The 18,195-nt window shown below is 38.8% G+C and overlaps 1 protein-coding gene across 1 annotated transcript in view; it reads left to right on the forward strand.

Moving 5' to 3' along the window:
* Positions 1-639: 639 nt before the first annotated feature.
* Positions 640-18,195, forward strand: part of LOC137198027 (retinoic acid receptor beta-like) — a 220,222-nt gene continuing 202,666 nt past the window's right edge. Inside the window, exon 1 of the mRNA XM_067611615.1 lies at positions 640-716. The gene's annotated coding sequence lies outside the window, so the exon portion shown is untranslated. The remainder of the gene's footprint in view (positions 717-18,195) is intronic.

Here is an 18,195-nt window from a genome sequence, read left to right on the forward strand (position 1 = left end):
ACGCAATTGTGCTGCATCTAAAATTCACTTTGCATTCTGTTTGAACACACAGTAAGAAGTTGAGGCAGCAATGTGCAATATATATATATATATATATATATAAATATATATATATTTATACATAACTTCAAAGTCCCCCTCCACTCAAAAATATGTTTTTCTCCTTGTTCCTTCAGCTGGATGTTTGAGCTTCACTGTGCAGAATAATGTATGTGCAAAGTTTGACACTAGGAGACTGTTTTCACATTCATCTGCTGAAACCGGAAAGTTTCTGTGTTCACCTTAAATCTGAGTTAAAGGAGCGTACCTGTGAGCATGATTTGTGACATCACAACAATTTTGGAGCCAATCCTGGACCAGCACACAACTTACACAAGTGTTATGTGGAAACTTGAAGCCTCCAGTGCACAAACACTGAGAATGGACTTTACAGTGAAGTTGGAGACATCTTGTATCCAGCAGTTAAAAAATGAACAATATTTGTATGTTCATAGATTCTGGATTTTTAATGAGGGAGAAGGAGTAGATGTTATTAGTAAAAGCAGAGTATTTTTATACAGTATGTCTTCTAAAATGTCTGGCGGGGATCTTAACATTAAATTGCAATTGTGAATTGTAAATTACAACTTTAAATTCTCTGCTGCAGTGGTAATGCATGAGATCTAATGCATGATGTGGGACACATGGATTCATTTGTCAGATTATCATCCCTTCAGGTAAGTTTACAGCTGCTGATGATTAACACTGTGAGTTTGTTGCCATTTCTGCATTATGAACAGTTCAGTGCATATTAACTGCAAATAAATGTAGAATCATTAAACTAAAACATATTGCAAGTAAATAGGTATAAATGTACAGAGATGGTGTGATGGTTGCTCTGAGGGCAGCTTTCATTGTCTTTCAACATGATTTAAGTCTTTTAAAGATTTTCATGTTATTCATAGATAAATGTTTGTTTGCAGTGTTGCGTCTCAAACATACAGGTGATGTAAGCAATTAGTTTTTATAATAAACATCTATCAGAGCAGCAGATAGTTTAAATGGCTGAGTGAGTGTGAATACCGGTTGTGATGGCTAGTGGGCATGTGAACATGTACTGTATATGTATGAAAATGAAAACTTCTCATACCTACTGTTTTTAAGGTTTGGATTGTATAAAAACAGTTGAAAAATAGTCAAATTGTGTATCTAGGTCTGTAATTAGTGACACTAAAGGTGACTAACCTGATTTTCTCTAAATGAATCCATATTTCCAGCTGAGGCGCTCATTGCACCACCATAGAATGAAACTCTTTTGCGTGTAAAAATTGCAACAAGCAGCTTGAATCAGCAAATGATGCCATTCAAGTCTCTTCATCGCACATGGAACATCTTCACACGCTGGATGTGACATATATATAAAATAGCTGTGGACAGCTTACATTGTTGACTCAATTCCTGTTGTACAAAAAGTGGTAACAGTGATTGACAATTATTTAATTAATTAAAGAAAAGCCAACTATGAGGTTTAATTTCTCCCCTAATTTAATATTTTTGAAATTGTGCTGTTTAAAATATATCTCTGGTCTTTGTTTGATCTTTAACCCCAACAATGTGTTTACTTTCCTGTATCCATAGCAACGTTTTTCCTCAAATTAAATGGTTCATGTCAATCCAGCCTCCAGCATCCCTGCTTGCCTCTGTTGGACACAAAGGTCAGAGGTCATGCAGCCTCTGCTTGCCACATCCCCCTGAACTGGAGGGATTCACTACCTTGTTGATCAGCGGTTTGGACATTTGTCTGTTAAAACCATAAGAGACACAGCTGCATCGCAACCCGATTCCCCTTTCAAGTGTAGATTCAGAAAATATTATAGATTATAAATATGGAAAAATTAAAAATTAACATTTTATACAGTTTAATTCAGTCACATATCACCACTGTAAAAGCCATTTTGAAGTAGTTTGGTCTGTGTTTTTGTTTGGAGTGGAAAATAAATGATTGCAAACTCCATTCTAAGATCTGAATATTTCAAATTTCCTTGTTAATTGGAGAAGTGGACACCAAGCAGAACACACTACAAGAAGTTGCATAAATCTTTACTTTTCATCAAACATTTCGAGTAGCAATAAAATATAGACTTTTAAAAATTGATAGATTTTTCACTCTCAATTAAATACAGATAGTAGGAAGAGGTTAACTGAGATTTTATTGAAATAAAATGTTGCTTGTTGCATCCCTTTTATGCCGAATTTTAAAGAACCCTTTAACGATTTAAAACGGCTTTTCAGCGCTTTTACCACGTTTTTTCCTGTAAGTAATGTTCCTATAAATTCCCCAAATTCGTCTTACAGCTGTCCATACAGGACAGGGGGTGGGGGGGGTGGGGGGATTTTGTAGTGTGCCCCGCTGAAGTCATCAGTGAGGATGAACTGTGTTGTGTGGGTGAGCGCCACCTAAAAGCTGGTGTCATGTGGTTAACAGTGTCAGTTTAACGAGCGCTCCCATCACGCTGGGTTAGACCCCGTATTGCCATGTTGCGGTAGCGCGCCCGTTAGAAACAATAAAGCGCTCCGTCTGTGAGCAGCGGCTGCGCGCCGTCGGGTCGGGTACCCTGTGCCAAAAGGACTTCACCTCACCTCCCCAAGAGGAAATAACGGCTGCTCTCCACTCTGCTCGGCTGCTTTCAGGCAAAGGTTAAGCGGCTGAGGGCGAGGAGCGCCAACTAAAAACAAAGAGAGGATACACGTTTTAAATAAAGATGTCAAGAGCAGCTGCGGGATGCGGGTAAGTTAAGTCTGAACGAGCCAAATTCTGTTGGTCTCGTCCTGCGGTGGATGTATGATGATGGACTCTTTGTGGCGGATGCATATCTTTTGATGTGTGTGTATGTGAAATTAAAAAGCATCAGAAAAGTTGTGTGAAATGAGCTGCTGCTCATCCGGGCTGAGTCGTGGTCGGTGAAGTGGGTCAAGGAATGACGCGTGGCTGCTGCAAGGCACCTGACGCAGGGTTTGTTTTGGTGCGTCTGGAAGCGGCAACGCTTTGGATCGCGGACCCACAAACATGCAGCCAACTTGCAGCATCGTTGCCCCCCCAGTTTTTTATGTGGTGATGCTGATGATTCTGGCGCTGGATGATGCTTTTGCCCATCAAGGGAGAATGTGGTGCGTTGGCGGAGCCAGTTTGGACCATGATGATGAAGATGATGGGTGTGAATGTGATGGCACTTACCTGTTGCAACCCATAGTGGACCACTGCAGTCCATCTAGCAAAGTGCAGGGATGCATTTGGGACATTTTTAAAAATATATACATGCAAACACCATCCAGCATTTAATATAAAATAACACAACATCACCCCTGTGTGCACATTCACCTCTTTATTTGTTAGAAATGCTTTGCAAGTGTAGGTTTATGTGTTGGTTTTTATTAATAAAAAGTGATTGATGTTAAAGGAGAATTGGTTTTAATGCATACAGTACAGTAAATGCATTTATTCATAGCCAGGAGCAAAGACAACACTGACTTAATAGAAATACTTAATAGAGAAAAAATGTGTCTTAGAACCAGTAATGTAAGTTGATCCATCAACAGAGAGCATGATTAAAAAAAACAAGACATTATTGTTTGAGCTGCCCCACTCCTCCTCCTCCTCTTCCTCCTGCAGCCGGTGGGGTGTGAGCTTCTCTTCAGAGTACCTGAGAGTCAGCGAGAGGCTCCTCTCCTCCTGCAGGCTTTGGCAGTGCTTCTCCTTTTTGAAAGCTCATTTCCCATGCCTTTCATGCCTGCAGTTTAAACCCTTTGATGTTTCCTCGCGCTGAACCCTGTGCATTGAAACAGCTCTCGAGTATGTTAATGTTCTCTGATTGACTTATGAATCTTTTAATTAACCCACTTGTATGCGCACCGCAGCATTGTCCTCCGTGAAATGCCATCAAGGGAAACGAAGCCATGACAGAATGACATGCTGTCAATGGGAATTTCAAAGTCAATGGCAGTTTGTGCTTAAATGATAGCTGGTTTGATATTGTCTGCAACTTATTTCTGTGAGAAAGCCCAGATGAAAAAAAAAAAGTAGTGCTTTATACACTAGTGGATCTGGTGATTAAGACTTCAGCTACACTATGCAATATTAATGACTTTGGAAGATATCAAAGGATGAACCTCAGAGATGCAATAGCCTGAAGTAAGCCTACATTAATAATGTGCTTAATTCCATCAGCGATTCGAGTGTTTCTCCAACGCTTTCATGTTGAGCCTTGTGCCCAAATCAAAGCTTTTTAATTATTCCATACATTTTCATTTTCTCAGGATTTACATTACTCAGATGTGTGCCTGCTTTTCTTCTATTTCAAGTTATTTTTTATATCTTTTTTTTTTTCTTTTAAAGCTCAGTACGCAAGGAATTTTTGCACATAAAAATATTGGCTCCTTATATTTATCACTGTGGATTTTTCAAATGTGACTTTAATCATGACTAACACAATCTTACACTGCACCCTGCGTATGTGGAAGGTGTGTGTGGATGTGATCAGTCATGTGATTACCACTAACAGTCAGTAGGTGGCAAAATGCTCTCAGGGATGAAAAGAGATCTATCACGGCGCCGTGTGACATTCTGAAGGGCAGCTCACTGTAGTCGGGGATGCTCAGCTGAGTTTCAAAGACATCGCTGTTGCTTCTTTGTCTCATCTCATTTAAGTCTTCTGAGGATGAAACTCAGGCCTCTTTAAAAAAAAACAGATTTAGTACTTCAGCCTTATTACAGTGCTAGAAATTTCTTCAGTGCACTGTCAAAGAGTATAGGCTTCAAATGACTCAAGTGTGTTTGAGGGATAAGCGTTGAATTCTAATATGAGTGGTGTGCTCTGTATATCAGAGTGCACTGATGCTCTGTTTTTCAAGGCTGGATATCCAACTGGATAAAGCAAGCAGCTGCCCCAGGGTCCCAGACCCTCAAGGGCCCCGAAAGCCTGACGTTCGCTGTGCGTCAGCTGGTTTACAAATTTGACGAAACAATCTTCACTCAAGGTCCACTTACCGCTTAAAGTGAAGTTCACCTTTTTGAAAGTCCTAAAAACTGGACTGTTTGATACAGCTGAAAGCTCCAGAGCTACAGGATAAATGAACCTTGAGTGGAGTTTGTTTTTTTAGTTGCTGTTTCCAAGGTCAAGAATAAACTGTTAAAAGCTCAAATTATTTATTTAGGAAATTGCACCACTAAATTACAATGTTGCCATGACAAGTCCTGAATTATTTCCTAATCTGTCTTGTATGGAAGCCCTGTGTGTCAAATCTAGTTCTGTTTTTGTGTGTGTGTTTTGTTTTTTTTGTTCTCACATGGTCCATATTTCTAAACTTATGTTTATCTCTAGATAAGATAAACTTATGTTTAGGATAAGACTTATTGATTCCCCGGGGTGTAATTAACACACTAAAGTAGTACAAAAGCAAGATAAAAGGTGTACAAACACAAACAAAAAACTGACCAAGAAATTTCAAATAGAATAAACTTTTAAAAAGAAATGTGAGAAATGTAAATATATATAAATTTGAAGAAATACATGCATTATATACATGAAGATACATTAGACTATATAAATACATTGTGCAAATATTTTTGCAAATGTATATGTGCAGAAAATATAGTCCAGTCTTGCAACTCTGAGATGTTGACTTTTTAGAGTCTTACTGAGGTAACCAATCAGGTGCAGTGTATGTATACAGTATGTATACATGACACATACAGTATATGAACATTGATGCAGTATATAATATGAAAAATAATTAAGTAATATAAATAATGTAATATGATTTTACTACTTCTACTCCTAATAGTAATAATACACTGTATAATCTAACACAAAGTGCAGTTGTATTGTTGTTAATTTCCTCTTTCTATGTACAAAAATCAAGTTAATCAAATTGCACACAAAAAACCTGGAGCCAGGTAGAACTCCAGCATAGTATACTTTATGGGAAGTTGGAGGAAACGGCAGGGTGCTAAACATAGCTCAAAAGGTGAGAGGTGTGTGTGGGATGTCAATAGTGACTCAACAACAACCTTTTTTTGCCCAGGCCCCTCTAACTTATTATTGATATTTCAAATAATGTAATTAAATAATGAAGTCATATACATATTATTGATATAGTCATAAATCTGGTGACTTTCGATTTGCTTTGAGAAAACCAAAAATACTAGTAAGTAGACTTCGAGTTTAACCCTAACCCAAACCCATAAATTCAAAAATATGTTATAAAAAGTGTGTGTGTGTACAACAGTCAGTCAATCTGTCATTTTAAAGTAGGACATTTTAAAAGCATTCATTATTTTTGTGAATTCACTGTACTACCTATTACTGTTTTAAATATATGTGGTGAGTTGAGCATAGAGTTTAGGACTCAAAACACACAGTTTAGCACTTGATTCTGGACTTGAGACTTGAAATTTATCTGTGACTTGCACAACAATGACTCTGTCACGCCTCTGGTAACCAGTATGTGTAGCTTTTCAATGTGTTTGAATTCAGTGTTTCCTTCAGATTTTGCATACTTGTTAGAATGTAAAAGCCTCTTTAAAAACATGCCATAGACCATGATGGGAAAGTCAACGGCAAGTAATATTTGATTAAAATCACTAAAATCAGGTCTAACCTCATATACATATACATACACACACACACACACACACACACACACACACACACATATATATATATATATATATATATATATATGTGTGTGTGTGTGTATGTATATATATATATATATATATACACACAATTCAGCTCTACAGTGTATGAACAGTATATCGTTTCCCTCAGTACTCTTACAATTATTTCCCCCTCCTGTCACTTCTGTATTAGTGTATTTGCTGAAGCAGCTCCCAGAATGTGCACTGAGGCTAACTGTCTGTGAGGGGGTGACAGCTCCAGCCTGCCCTGCAGAGAACCTCCACTGCTTAATATACTGCTTAATAAATACCACTGAGTACTTAACATGTTCCCTTCTACACATTTCAAGATGAAGGGGAGGAGCAGAGGTGTCAGGAAGCCAAATATCATGTCAGAAAGAGACTGACTACAATTGCTTCTAATGATGAATACATAGTGCAGGCTACAATCAGTGGTACAGAGGAATGATTTGGAGACAATCCCATTCCCTGCATACCAGGATGGAAACCATGGCGATGTTTGTGCCTTGCTCTGGGGAATGGAACCCCAAACTCTGGCAGTGTATGCACAGACATTTTAGTTATGGACAGCAGTAGTCTTGCAATCAAGTGGTTTTCTTCTTAAGCATACAGCCAAGCATTGTTCAGTATGTAAGTAACAGAAGCTAAATGGCTAATTTGGCATGTTGTATCAATGCAGACAATTTAGATTTTTTCAACATATGATGAGTTAAGTGCTCACAGTGCTAGGTGCAACGAAGAGGTCAGTGTCCTCTTCAGGTCATAATGACTCAAGTGTAAGTTTTCCAAGGAAAATAATGAGGGTTTCTGTGGACACAGACCCTTAGTGGCTTGCTCTAGATAGATAGATAGATAGATAGATAGAGTGTAAAATCAACAATCCTATACAAAGCATGAATTCATCACAAACACAAGACAAATGACTTTATGAAAACATAAAGAAACACAAAGTTGGAACAACTAACCCTGGAAGCGTTATGCATCATTTATACTTCTGCATCAAAGTTGTGGTTACAACATGGTAAGTTGTAACCATGACATAGACAACATGGACGCCAAAAGACTCTGGCGAGTACTGTAATGCAGGAAATGAAAAGGCATAATGACAGAGGAAAAAGATGAGGCCAGTGGGATAATCAACATTTTCCTCAGAAATATAATAAAATTACTAAGAAAAATATAAAACTAAAATTACAATATATTAACTTACCATCCACTGAAAAATGAACTTCCATGGCCTCTGCCATTTCTGAAAGCGTCAATAACATGTCACAACTCATGAACTCAGAGCTCTCAGAGAATTTGCACTTCTGAAGTCATGAATACCACAAGAGTGGGGTGTTCATATGGAATGTTCTTGTGAACACGGTAAACACAACCCCATTTGAAGGCAGCAATAGACACGTAGAGGCTATGCAGGCTATTTGGATGCCAGAACTGCAGTTTGCTTGACTACAGAGAAAATCTACAGTCGATCAAGCAGCTCTTTGACGCTGTACTTGGGTACAGTGGTGTTTTGAGTTAAGGGTATAGTGTGTAGGATTTAGTGGCATGTAGCAGAGCGGACTTGGCAGAAATTTAATACAATATTATATAAGTATAATATATAAGAATAATCACCTGAAACTAAGAATCGTTGTGTTTTCGTTAGCTTACAATGAGCCCTTTATATCTACACAGGGAGCGGGTCTTCTTTCACGGAGCCCACCATGTTGCACTGCCATGCTTCTACAGTAGCCCAGAATGGACAAACCAAACACAGGTTCTAGGGACCACCATAGATTCTTCTACACACTTGGAAGGGGAGGGTAAGGGGAGGGGTATTCACTTGGTTGCAATCTGCAACATCACTGCTAGATGCCGCTAAATCCTACACACTGGTCCTTTAAATGCTAATGTCAGTATGCAATGACAACACTAAAATAATGATGTTTAGCGGGTATAATGTTTACCATACTCTTTATCTAGGTTTGGCGTGTTAGCATGCTAAATAACACTAGACACAAAGTAAGCAAACAATTGGACAATTCATTTTATTTTTGACCTGATGATGGCACTAGATGAAAGGTCACGGGATCACCAAAGTCAATAGGATACATCATCTAGAAACCATAGATGTCTACCAAATTTTATGCCAATCCATCTGGTCTGAATATGTTGAGATTCATCTAGCAAAACCATTCCCATTACACACAGGAAAAACCACAGTCCACATTAAAAGTAGGCTACTTATGTCACTGTAACTTCTCAATATCCATAAAACTCTTTCTTCTAAGGTCATTGCTCATCTTTCTAATTGTAATCTGTGCTGTGCAAAGACTTGTACAGTGTTCCCTCCTCTCTGTCCTGCTGTAATTACAGACATTTCTGAACTTGCCGCAACCCCTCCACTCACTCATGGTCTCGTCTCCTCTGTTGATCCAATACATTTAGCCTGCAAACATTAAGGACTTATGGGAAACGATGTTTGTTAAAGGGAGCTAAAAAACATAAATAATGAATAAACAACAGTATTAGAAGGTTTTTCAGAAAATTCCAATCCTTACCTAAACATATGAAGTGAGCCACACAACATACTGTTGAGAAAGGTGCTGTTATTAGCAGAGTTACAAATGTCAATTTTTAATGAGGATTTCCTACTTCTAGAATGGAATCCAGAAGTTCTGGTTTGACTTCAGCTCTCTATGACACTTTGCACTGACACTATGACAGTGAATAGGTAAAACCTACACAAAACTAAAGCTGTGTCCCATTTCAGGAGCCCTTTGAAGAAAGGACAGAAATGGGACTTTGATGTCCTGGCCATCGAAGGACTGAAGGCTTCAGGGTTGAACCTGCAGGGTGTAAGCATCATTTTAAATTCCCGTCTCGTACAGTACTTCACAATTAAACAATAACTGGCACTCAGTGGATTTTGGAATATGAAGGGCTGAGTGATACAGCGGGTATTTTCTCCAAATTTTGGCAAAAGACGGCCATATTTGTACAGGACACATTTGTAGGACAACAGATGGATTCGCTAAAACTGTGTTCCATTCTGGAAAATACCTGGATTTGTTTATACATACATTGTATTCATTTAGGTAACGTTAGCAAGCCTCTGATTTATTGCTGGCACTCGACTGTTGCTTTCACTGATTGAAATGAAACAAAGAAACTGGTTACTGACTAACCAAATTAGCAATAGCTGATATGAAACAACAGATTATGTCATCTATTGCTAATTATGTTGACAGGAAACAAGTTTTAAGATTTAGCACTTATGCTGATCATCTCATTTTCGGGTTTTAGCTACAGGTTCTACCATCAACAAAAGGTGATTACATCTTTGGAAGTACTAACACTATTCAAAGTAGACTTCATAGGATAATGTCGCCTGCAATGGAACACAGCTTAACTCGCCACACAATTGCCACATTAATACAGAAGTATACCTGAGACACTGATCTATAGACTCTAAACCTGAGCAACCAACTAGGCTACACAGTACACTAATGTGCACAGTACTTTAGTGAGGTAATGAAAAGATGAGACAATGTAAGCTAAACAGTACAATCCATCCATAGACAATCAATCCTCTTACACATGGAAATTTAGCTCTTAATAAGGATATCACAAATAGCAGTTGTTGCACTGTTCATCCCACTATCGTATTATCTACTACAAGTAATAGCATAATTAAACACGTATGGCGAGGGAAAGCAGTAAATGAGTAAGATGGACCATGTAATGTGGAGAGTCAGGGAGTAGAGGGGTGAGAAAAAGAGAAGACAAGATTATAGAGAAGCCTTTGATGCCGAGTCTGGCTATGGGAATCCTAGTGTGCCTTCAGGGGAAAGCTCCTCTCACACAACATCAATAATGAATGAAAGATATCTTGTTCAGTGGAAGACTGAACTTAACTGGCATACTGATTTGTTACCGTGAACCTTATGTAAAAATTGCATCAGGATGTTTGCTATGCTTCATTAGCCAGATAAGAAGTCACAGAGGGAGAATTGGGTGGGGTGTCAAAACAATAGCCCAGAGTAAAAAAAAGAAGAGTTGTGCATCTTATTTTCTCAAATTCCATTGTTTTGAATTGTTCCCTAACTGATGAAGTGTTAATTTGTTCTCCGTGTCAAAGAATACAGCAGTATCCATAGAGTGTCTGAGGCAGGCATTTGAAACAGTGCTTACATTTGAATTAAGTGCCAGTACTCTAAACCATATGCCTTTATTGCATGTGTATACAGCATTTGGGGGGAATAAATCGAAGAATTATTCATTTCGAGGGTACAAATTAGTATTTCGTAACAGGAGGTGCTGTTGAAGCAGTCTGTCTCCTCAACTCAACTCACTTGCAGGTTAACGTAATTGTGGGAAAAAAGACAAATTGTCCAGTCTCATGTCAACTGTTGTCCACAAACTATTAAAAAACACATCAATGTGCCACACAGTTCAAACCGTCATTGCACACACGGTATTTTATTTTGACTCAATCCCACACACACACCATCCTGCTGCGGTAAATACACACTAGAGCACCCAATATGGATCAATTTGCCGCTGGAAATAGTCCCCAACAAATTCTTCCTGTTTGAGAAATGTTTGCTAAAAACTACAGTGCCCAGCTGTTTTAAGAAATTACCATGGCTTTTTTTAAAAATGACATTATATATTTGTGTTTTTAGAGATATACATCTTCAGTAGAGACCAATGGGCTTGCAGCTGAGTCCAACAGACAGGGTATGGGAGTCAGAAACTAACCAACTAAAATTGTTGTTTTGGGTCTTTTCATGCAAGTTGACAAAAATATGGAATAACACTAACCTTATCCTTTAATATTTAACCAAAACCTTTCCCAGATGCCTAAACATTACCATGAAAATGTTTTGTTTACAATGAGTGGGTATTGCAGGAAAAGAAATGACAATGAATGTTTTGCTGATATATTCAGCATGAACACTTTGCGACTTTGCAGATCTGTTCATTAAAAACATGTCTTGCTGATAAAAACCACAATCTGACATATTTGCTGTTGTAAATTAGTAATGTCTTACCATAACTCTTAAGAAGACAAATTCAAGTTCACCCAGCAGCTGCACATCATCACCTCCTCTTGCTCGAGCAGGCCTATGTTACCCAACACAGCAATTATACCATGAGTACGTACATTCATTACAAAGTGACTGTGCTGTATGATAAACACTGTAACAGTATGCTGTGGGACAGAAACTGAACATGCCTGTACTTCCTATCGGAGATTACTGACCCAATTCAAGCGCTGATCTGATAGCATATCTGATCAAAGAGATGCAGAGATGTAAACTTTTTCTGACCTGCCTCTAATCATTCATCACATGTGCAAAGACACATGCTTCAAAATGTTTTTTTTTGTCGACAAGCACATCCTTCCTCCAACGCAATCTGTTTTTCTTTTCCATCATCTTTGACATCCAAACTGTAAAAGCACCCATGCACAAAACACAATAGTGACACACAGCACTGTGTCACTTTGCCACTTCTCTGTACACTTTTAACACCGTGCGGTTTGTCTTGAGGGCTTATTGATTCTTTAAGCTATTTAACCTACGAGAGGAACACAGAGTGATTTTAATGAATTAATCATATGTTCAATTCCCATACAAAACTGTCCATGAAATGATTATGACACAGTCTGCTGTATCTAAGAGAGGAGGGCGAGCCAATGATAATTCAGTGTGATAGTGATGTTCAGTGTGGAAGCGCTGACTCTTTCATGTGCTGCACATCCCGCCTTATAACTATTTTAACAGGGAGGAGAACTGGGATTTCTCTGCAGCAGAAGTTATTTGAAGGGCATGTTACTCTGCTTTAAATACTGTTTTAATTTGCAATGCAAATGACTCATTCTCATCTGAATAATCCTCTTGGTTACCTAATACTCTGGCATCATCACACCCTGTAATGTGTCTGTCGCAAGCCCGCTGCTGTGGTAAACCACTCGTACTCTTTGTCAGTCCCTGCTCACTCGACGTAGCTCGAGCTAAAAGGTCAAACTGCGTTTGTTCGTACATGGTGTTTGTTTAACGTCTTCTCACAGCTCTGTATGACTTGGGATCCTCAGTTCAGGGCAGTTCACATGATGCAAAACAGAGCTGGACTGATATGAGCTTAAGTTGATACCCACTGATAAAGATTTTTTTGGGTTGAATTGGACGGCCAATAGTTACTCTCATGATCAATTCTGCATTAAATAATGTATATAATCAAGCAAACTACATCACATCTAATGGATATTATGGGTGCTGGATTACACTAGTGGTGTAAGTAGTTTACTGTAAAAAGCAGCAATGCTACAACATGAGAGTACTTAATTACAAGTAAAATTCAACGTAACGCAACATTTTCTTCACTTAATTTGGAGGTAAAACTGAAACTGAGTACCCTCAAATGTCACAAATAATCCATATTTCACAAGACAGTGTGCACAACTACAGAAAGTACGGTAGATCAAGGTTGTGACTGATAGTGATGGCCAAGAATACAGATATAAGATACAAGTTGTAGTAATAGTCCTGTAAAAATACAGAAGTATCATCAGTAAAATGTACTTAAGTATCAAAATTAAAAGTGCTGATTATGCAGAACAGTATGTCTTAATGTTATATATTATATATGTACTGTATATATTATGTTATTGGTGATTTTAGCTAATGTTATCTCTGTCTAATATTGAGTAGTTGTCACTCACATCTTTTAAACTAATCAGTTCGGTATGTAAAATTCTAATCTAAAAAGTAACCTGCTGCAGCTCTCAGATAAATGTAGCAGATTTTTCCCCCTGAGATGTATGGCAGTAGCAGTATGCTCCTCTTCCCAATATAACAACATGGGTGAAGAAGTTGTGTGGAGGTCAACAGTTCAACAGAATCTCAACAAATACAACTGTGTATCACACTTTATTCGCTAAACCACGCCCACTTTTGAGCCATCCAATCACATCTGTAGGATTTGATTTAAATCCTCTTATAACTAAACCCAGCTGACATATTCAGTTTCACTGAGAATATATTCACATGACTGAAAATAAAGACGATTTAATTTCTGTTTCAGCAAATATGAAATAGAGAAACACCTTTATGTGGTGTTTGTGGCTGTAATTGGCTCTTTTCAGCTGTACATAGTTAACACTGTGTACTATAGGAGAAGCTCCTGCAAACTTGATGTATTTCTATAGTTTATCCAACTCAGCAGTGAACTTTTCCCTGCTGTCGTTGCTGTCTCCACATGGAAGAGTGCAGGTGGAGGTCCTCCTTCCACAGCAGCAGCAAAGTTGCTGTCAGACTTTCTGAAATGTGGATTTAGATTTGACATAATGGTTGAGATGTGCATTGCAGTAGTTCTAATGGTGGCTTTAAAAAAGTGCAGAAACAAACTCCATTTTCTCCCTCAATTCCTTTTCTCTTTCTCCTTTCTCACCCTCATCTCCCACCCTCCTCTGTTTCCCTCTCTGCCACCCCTCACATCTTAAATTAGTTCATTTCTTTCTATTCTGGGCTTTTCTGAAAGTAATTAAAGCAACCACATTGGAAAATGTGTTCAAATACACCCCCCACTCAGCAGAGAGACTTACTGTAGCTGCCTTTTATGCAGAAAGTAGGCGTCCTTAATGAACTAAACTTGAATAACTCTAGTTAACAACAAATGAACTCACTCATGCTGCTTACACTGGCGTCTCATGTTCTTTTTTCAAGTCACTAATGAGTCAAGTCACTAATTATGGTAAATCTGAATCAAGTCATCAGAGTTTGATCCTTTCTTTAATTCCAGCCTGGTTGACAGTTAGTTTCTGATACTGAAGGAATGTATTCACCCCTGCAGCCCTCTGAATATCAAATCAAAGACACCTGACGGGCCAAGGATAAGGATAGGGTAGACTCTGAATAATATACCATGAAAAAAATCTTCACTTCCCCCTAACTATTCAGTAGCCAGGTTCTGTTAAGAACCAGGGTACTGAACAGAACCAGAATAGAACAGCACACCAGACATAGAAGGGTATTCATGACATGTAGCCTCTAGAAAATACATCCTGTGATCACAGGGACTATGAGCAGCTTTTGTTTTGAAAGTGCTGCCCTTTCTTCATAATGAACATTCAACCAAAGTATTTGTTGTCTCTGTGTTGTCCTGATGTTGCAAGCAGTGATGATGCATTCAAGGACACTTGAGCAGTACAAATCAAATCTGGAAGACAAACAATATGCAAACATTTTGTAGATGTTGGGGAAAAGATGATGTGAATTTGGTTTTTTATTGTTCTGCCGTTCAGCAACTGAATCTGAAATCTTGGATGTCAGAGTATTTTAATTGTTTTCCAACTACAGCACTCTGTATGCGGCTGCATCGTGTTCTGGTTGAGCCAATCTGTTCCCGAGAAACCTAAATTACATTATTATTGTGAGTCTGAACCACAAATTGACTTAAAGAGATAATGATAACCTGGCTACAGTACAGTTATAAGCTACATGAAAGGAAAAATATCACACATGACAAATAAAACCACAAAAAACGCAAATAAATGCTGTTTTCTTGTAGCCTTGCACTTACATGGGAAGTGGACATAATTATGCTCCTTTTAGAGTTATATTGCTGGTATTTTTTGTGTTCTACAGCAGATTGAAAACACATTTGCAGCTCACTGATGGCCGATGTGGCTGTACTTTACTTGTTTTAGTTACTGTACTACAGCACGTTTTCTTGATTTTGTGTGTGTGTTTCATGAGCACTGGTCCGGGGATGAAACCGGCAAGCTTCCAGTCACAAGAAGTTTTGCTGTGTTTATGTAAAGACAAAGTTAAACAGACTAAATACATAATTAAATATAAATTTCATGTTAATTGTCAGTGAATATAGGCATTTATATTCATTAACCACACGTGAGGCACTCTGGTGTCGCTGTTTATAAGCGTTCACAACATAACTATGAAATTGATTGGACAAAAATGAGTAATACACCTTTAACACACAGTTTGTTATCATTGCAAAACTCTGGTATGGTATGAGTATTTAATAGCAAAATACCACTAATAAAATTTAAGTTGTACAACCGCTGACATAAACTGAAAACGTCTCACATTCACTTACTTGTTGCCACTCAGCTTCAGCACACAGATACACACAAATATTGTCATTAGTTAGTAGTACTTACTGTAACCTAATTTCCAATATTTTGGTCTATAATTTCCAGATGATGATATTTGCAGCTGCAGCTCGCGGCAGTGTGTTTCTGTGTTTACTGCTGGTGAGTGATGATTCACCTCTCACTGAACCTTCAGAGTCAATGGTTGCCAGAGTGGCTGTTGGCAAATTCGCTGCCACACTGTGCCAAGCGTTTGTACCCGTCCGCTGTGTCTGGCAAGGGGGGTGTCCCTGGCATCTCGCCGCCCCTCCTCCTCCCCCCCCCCCAGATCCTCAAAGACGACAATGATAAGGGGGGGGGTAGGGGGGATGGGTGGGGTTGTGGTGTGAAAATCCTCTTCAGATTCTCAGCTTTGCAGAGCCAGAGCCATTCAATATGTTCCTGAAAATCCTCCTCAATGAAGACGAGCAGAGGGAGCGATGCACTGTATCAACAAGCGTCGCCCTGGTATTTAACTGTCACTCAGGTTTATTTATGCCCCACATGTCCCGCATTCCAGACGTTATTTTTGGGAAGTTAGCAGAAATGGGGGCTGGTTCAAAGCAAGGACATGATTCTGTGCTCCACCCTGTCCTCCTCGAGCCTCTCCTTCCTGCTCGCCTTCCTGCTCTCTTCCTGTCGGGACACAGCAGGCTGGGTCATGCCCCTGTCAGTTATTTAGACCTGCGTAGCCTCAGCATCCTCTGTGGCAGCTGACATCATGCAGTCTGACTGCATGAGAGCTAAAGAATGAATTCTCTTTGTTTTAATCGCAACCAACAATTTAACCCTGTCGTAACTTTTGACATTAAATGGTGCTTTTAAGACACTTTAGTAACATTTTTTATGAATGATTAAAAACTCAATTATTTTTCAGATAATGTATTGTGTGTAAAATGTCTGAAAATAGGAAATCACAATGTGCCTTGGTCCAAGGTGACGTGTTCTACTTGCTTGTTTTGTTCCACCAGCAGTCCAAAACCCACAGATATTCAATTTATAGTGATTTAAATCTAAAAGAGAAAAGTACTAACATTTGAGAAGCTGGCACCAGAAAATGTTTGGGATTTTTATCTGATAAAGAACTTACAGGAATAGTTCAACTTTTTTGGAAATACACTTTAGGGCCCAGTATACTCTGCCAGAACTACTTTCTGAAAGTGGATTGGGGGAGGCTGTGCACGGCCATGTCTGTAACTTTCAAGGGTTCTCTCTCAGCTCTCTTTTTTCATTCTTGACACAACTGTCTTCATGTGAGCAACCGAATGCAACACTATGAATGTCTTCCAGGAGAGACTGTCTGAAATATGCTCCGTTATCCCAGTATTTAAACAATATCACGTCTCCCCTCTCTTGTCACTCTGCCTTTAATCGAAGTCGGTCGAAACAACTACAACCACTTTTGATTTTCAACATGCTCAGACAACACATCATACAAACTATTCTGATTGACAATAAGCCACCCCTTATTGGCTTTCTTTCCAAGAGTGAGATGAGAAGACCAGTAACACCTCATGGAGATGTTTAGCCCAGCTTAGCATTAAGACTGGAAGCAGGGGGAAACAGCTAGCTTAGTTAAAGCTAAAAAAGCCACCAGTAGCTACCAGTAACTAGAAGTTGCATTCTCTTGAAACCAACAGTTTTTATGTACACTTGTACCTTTGACTTTTTAATCTTTTGTACTGATGAGAGTTTCACTCCAATCCAAACCATAAAAGAGCTCCAACTGTGTCACTTGTCTATGGGGAAAATGAATGGGATTTTTACTTGTGGAACCAGGGGCGCCCGATATATCTCCTTCCACCTTGCAACTCTACTCACAGCTCCTGTATCTGTCTGGCTGATGACTGGTTGATTGACATGCTGCTTCTATTCAACCAATCATTGAGGGGACAATAGGTAAGGACTGAACAAAAAGTCACTAGATTTGTCACTAGCCTCTTTTTTTTCAAACAAACAAGCAAAAAAATCACTAAAGGGGTCTTGGAAGTCATCAAATCCCAGTGAGAAAATCATTTAGTTGTCAATACTGACTCCAGCTCCATAGTTACAGATATAAACAGAGACATGAGATTATTGATCTTCTCATCTCACTCTCAGAAAGAAATGAAATTAGAATGAACTATTCCTTTAGCTTACAGGCTACGCGACAGGGACCGGTATGTTCAGGGATTTTTCAGCACTTCCACACTGTAGGTGTTGTGTTCTCCTCCACTTTGCACATTCTGCTTATCACACGACGTTCTGAGTTTAATAATTATCATGCACTTACAATGTGATTACACTACCTACTGATTCCACATGAGCATCATTAGCCTTTTCTTATTGCCAAAATCAAATTTAGTTAGATATTCAGTTGAGGGAAAAGCGTAAT

This window comes from Thunnus thynnus, chromosome 15 (assembly GCF_963924715.1).
Source record: "Thunnus thynnus chromosome 15, fThuThy2.1, whole genome shotgun sequence".
Classification (NCBI taxonomy): domain Eukaryota; kingdom Metazoa; phylum Chordata; class Actinopteri; order Scombriformes; family Scombridae; genus Thunnus; species Thunnus thynnus.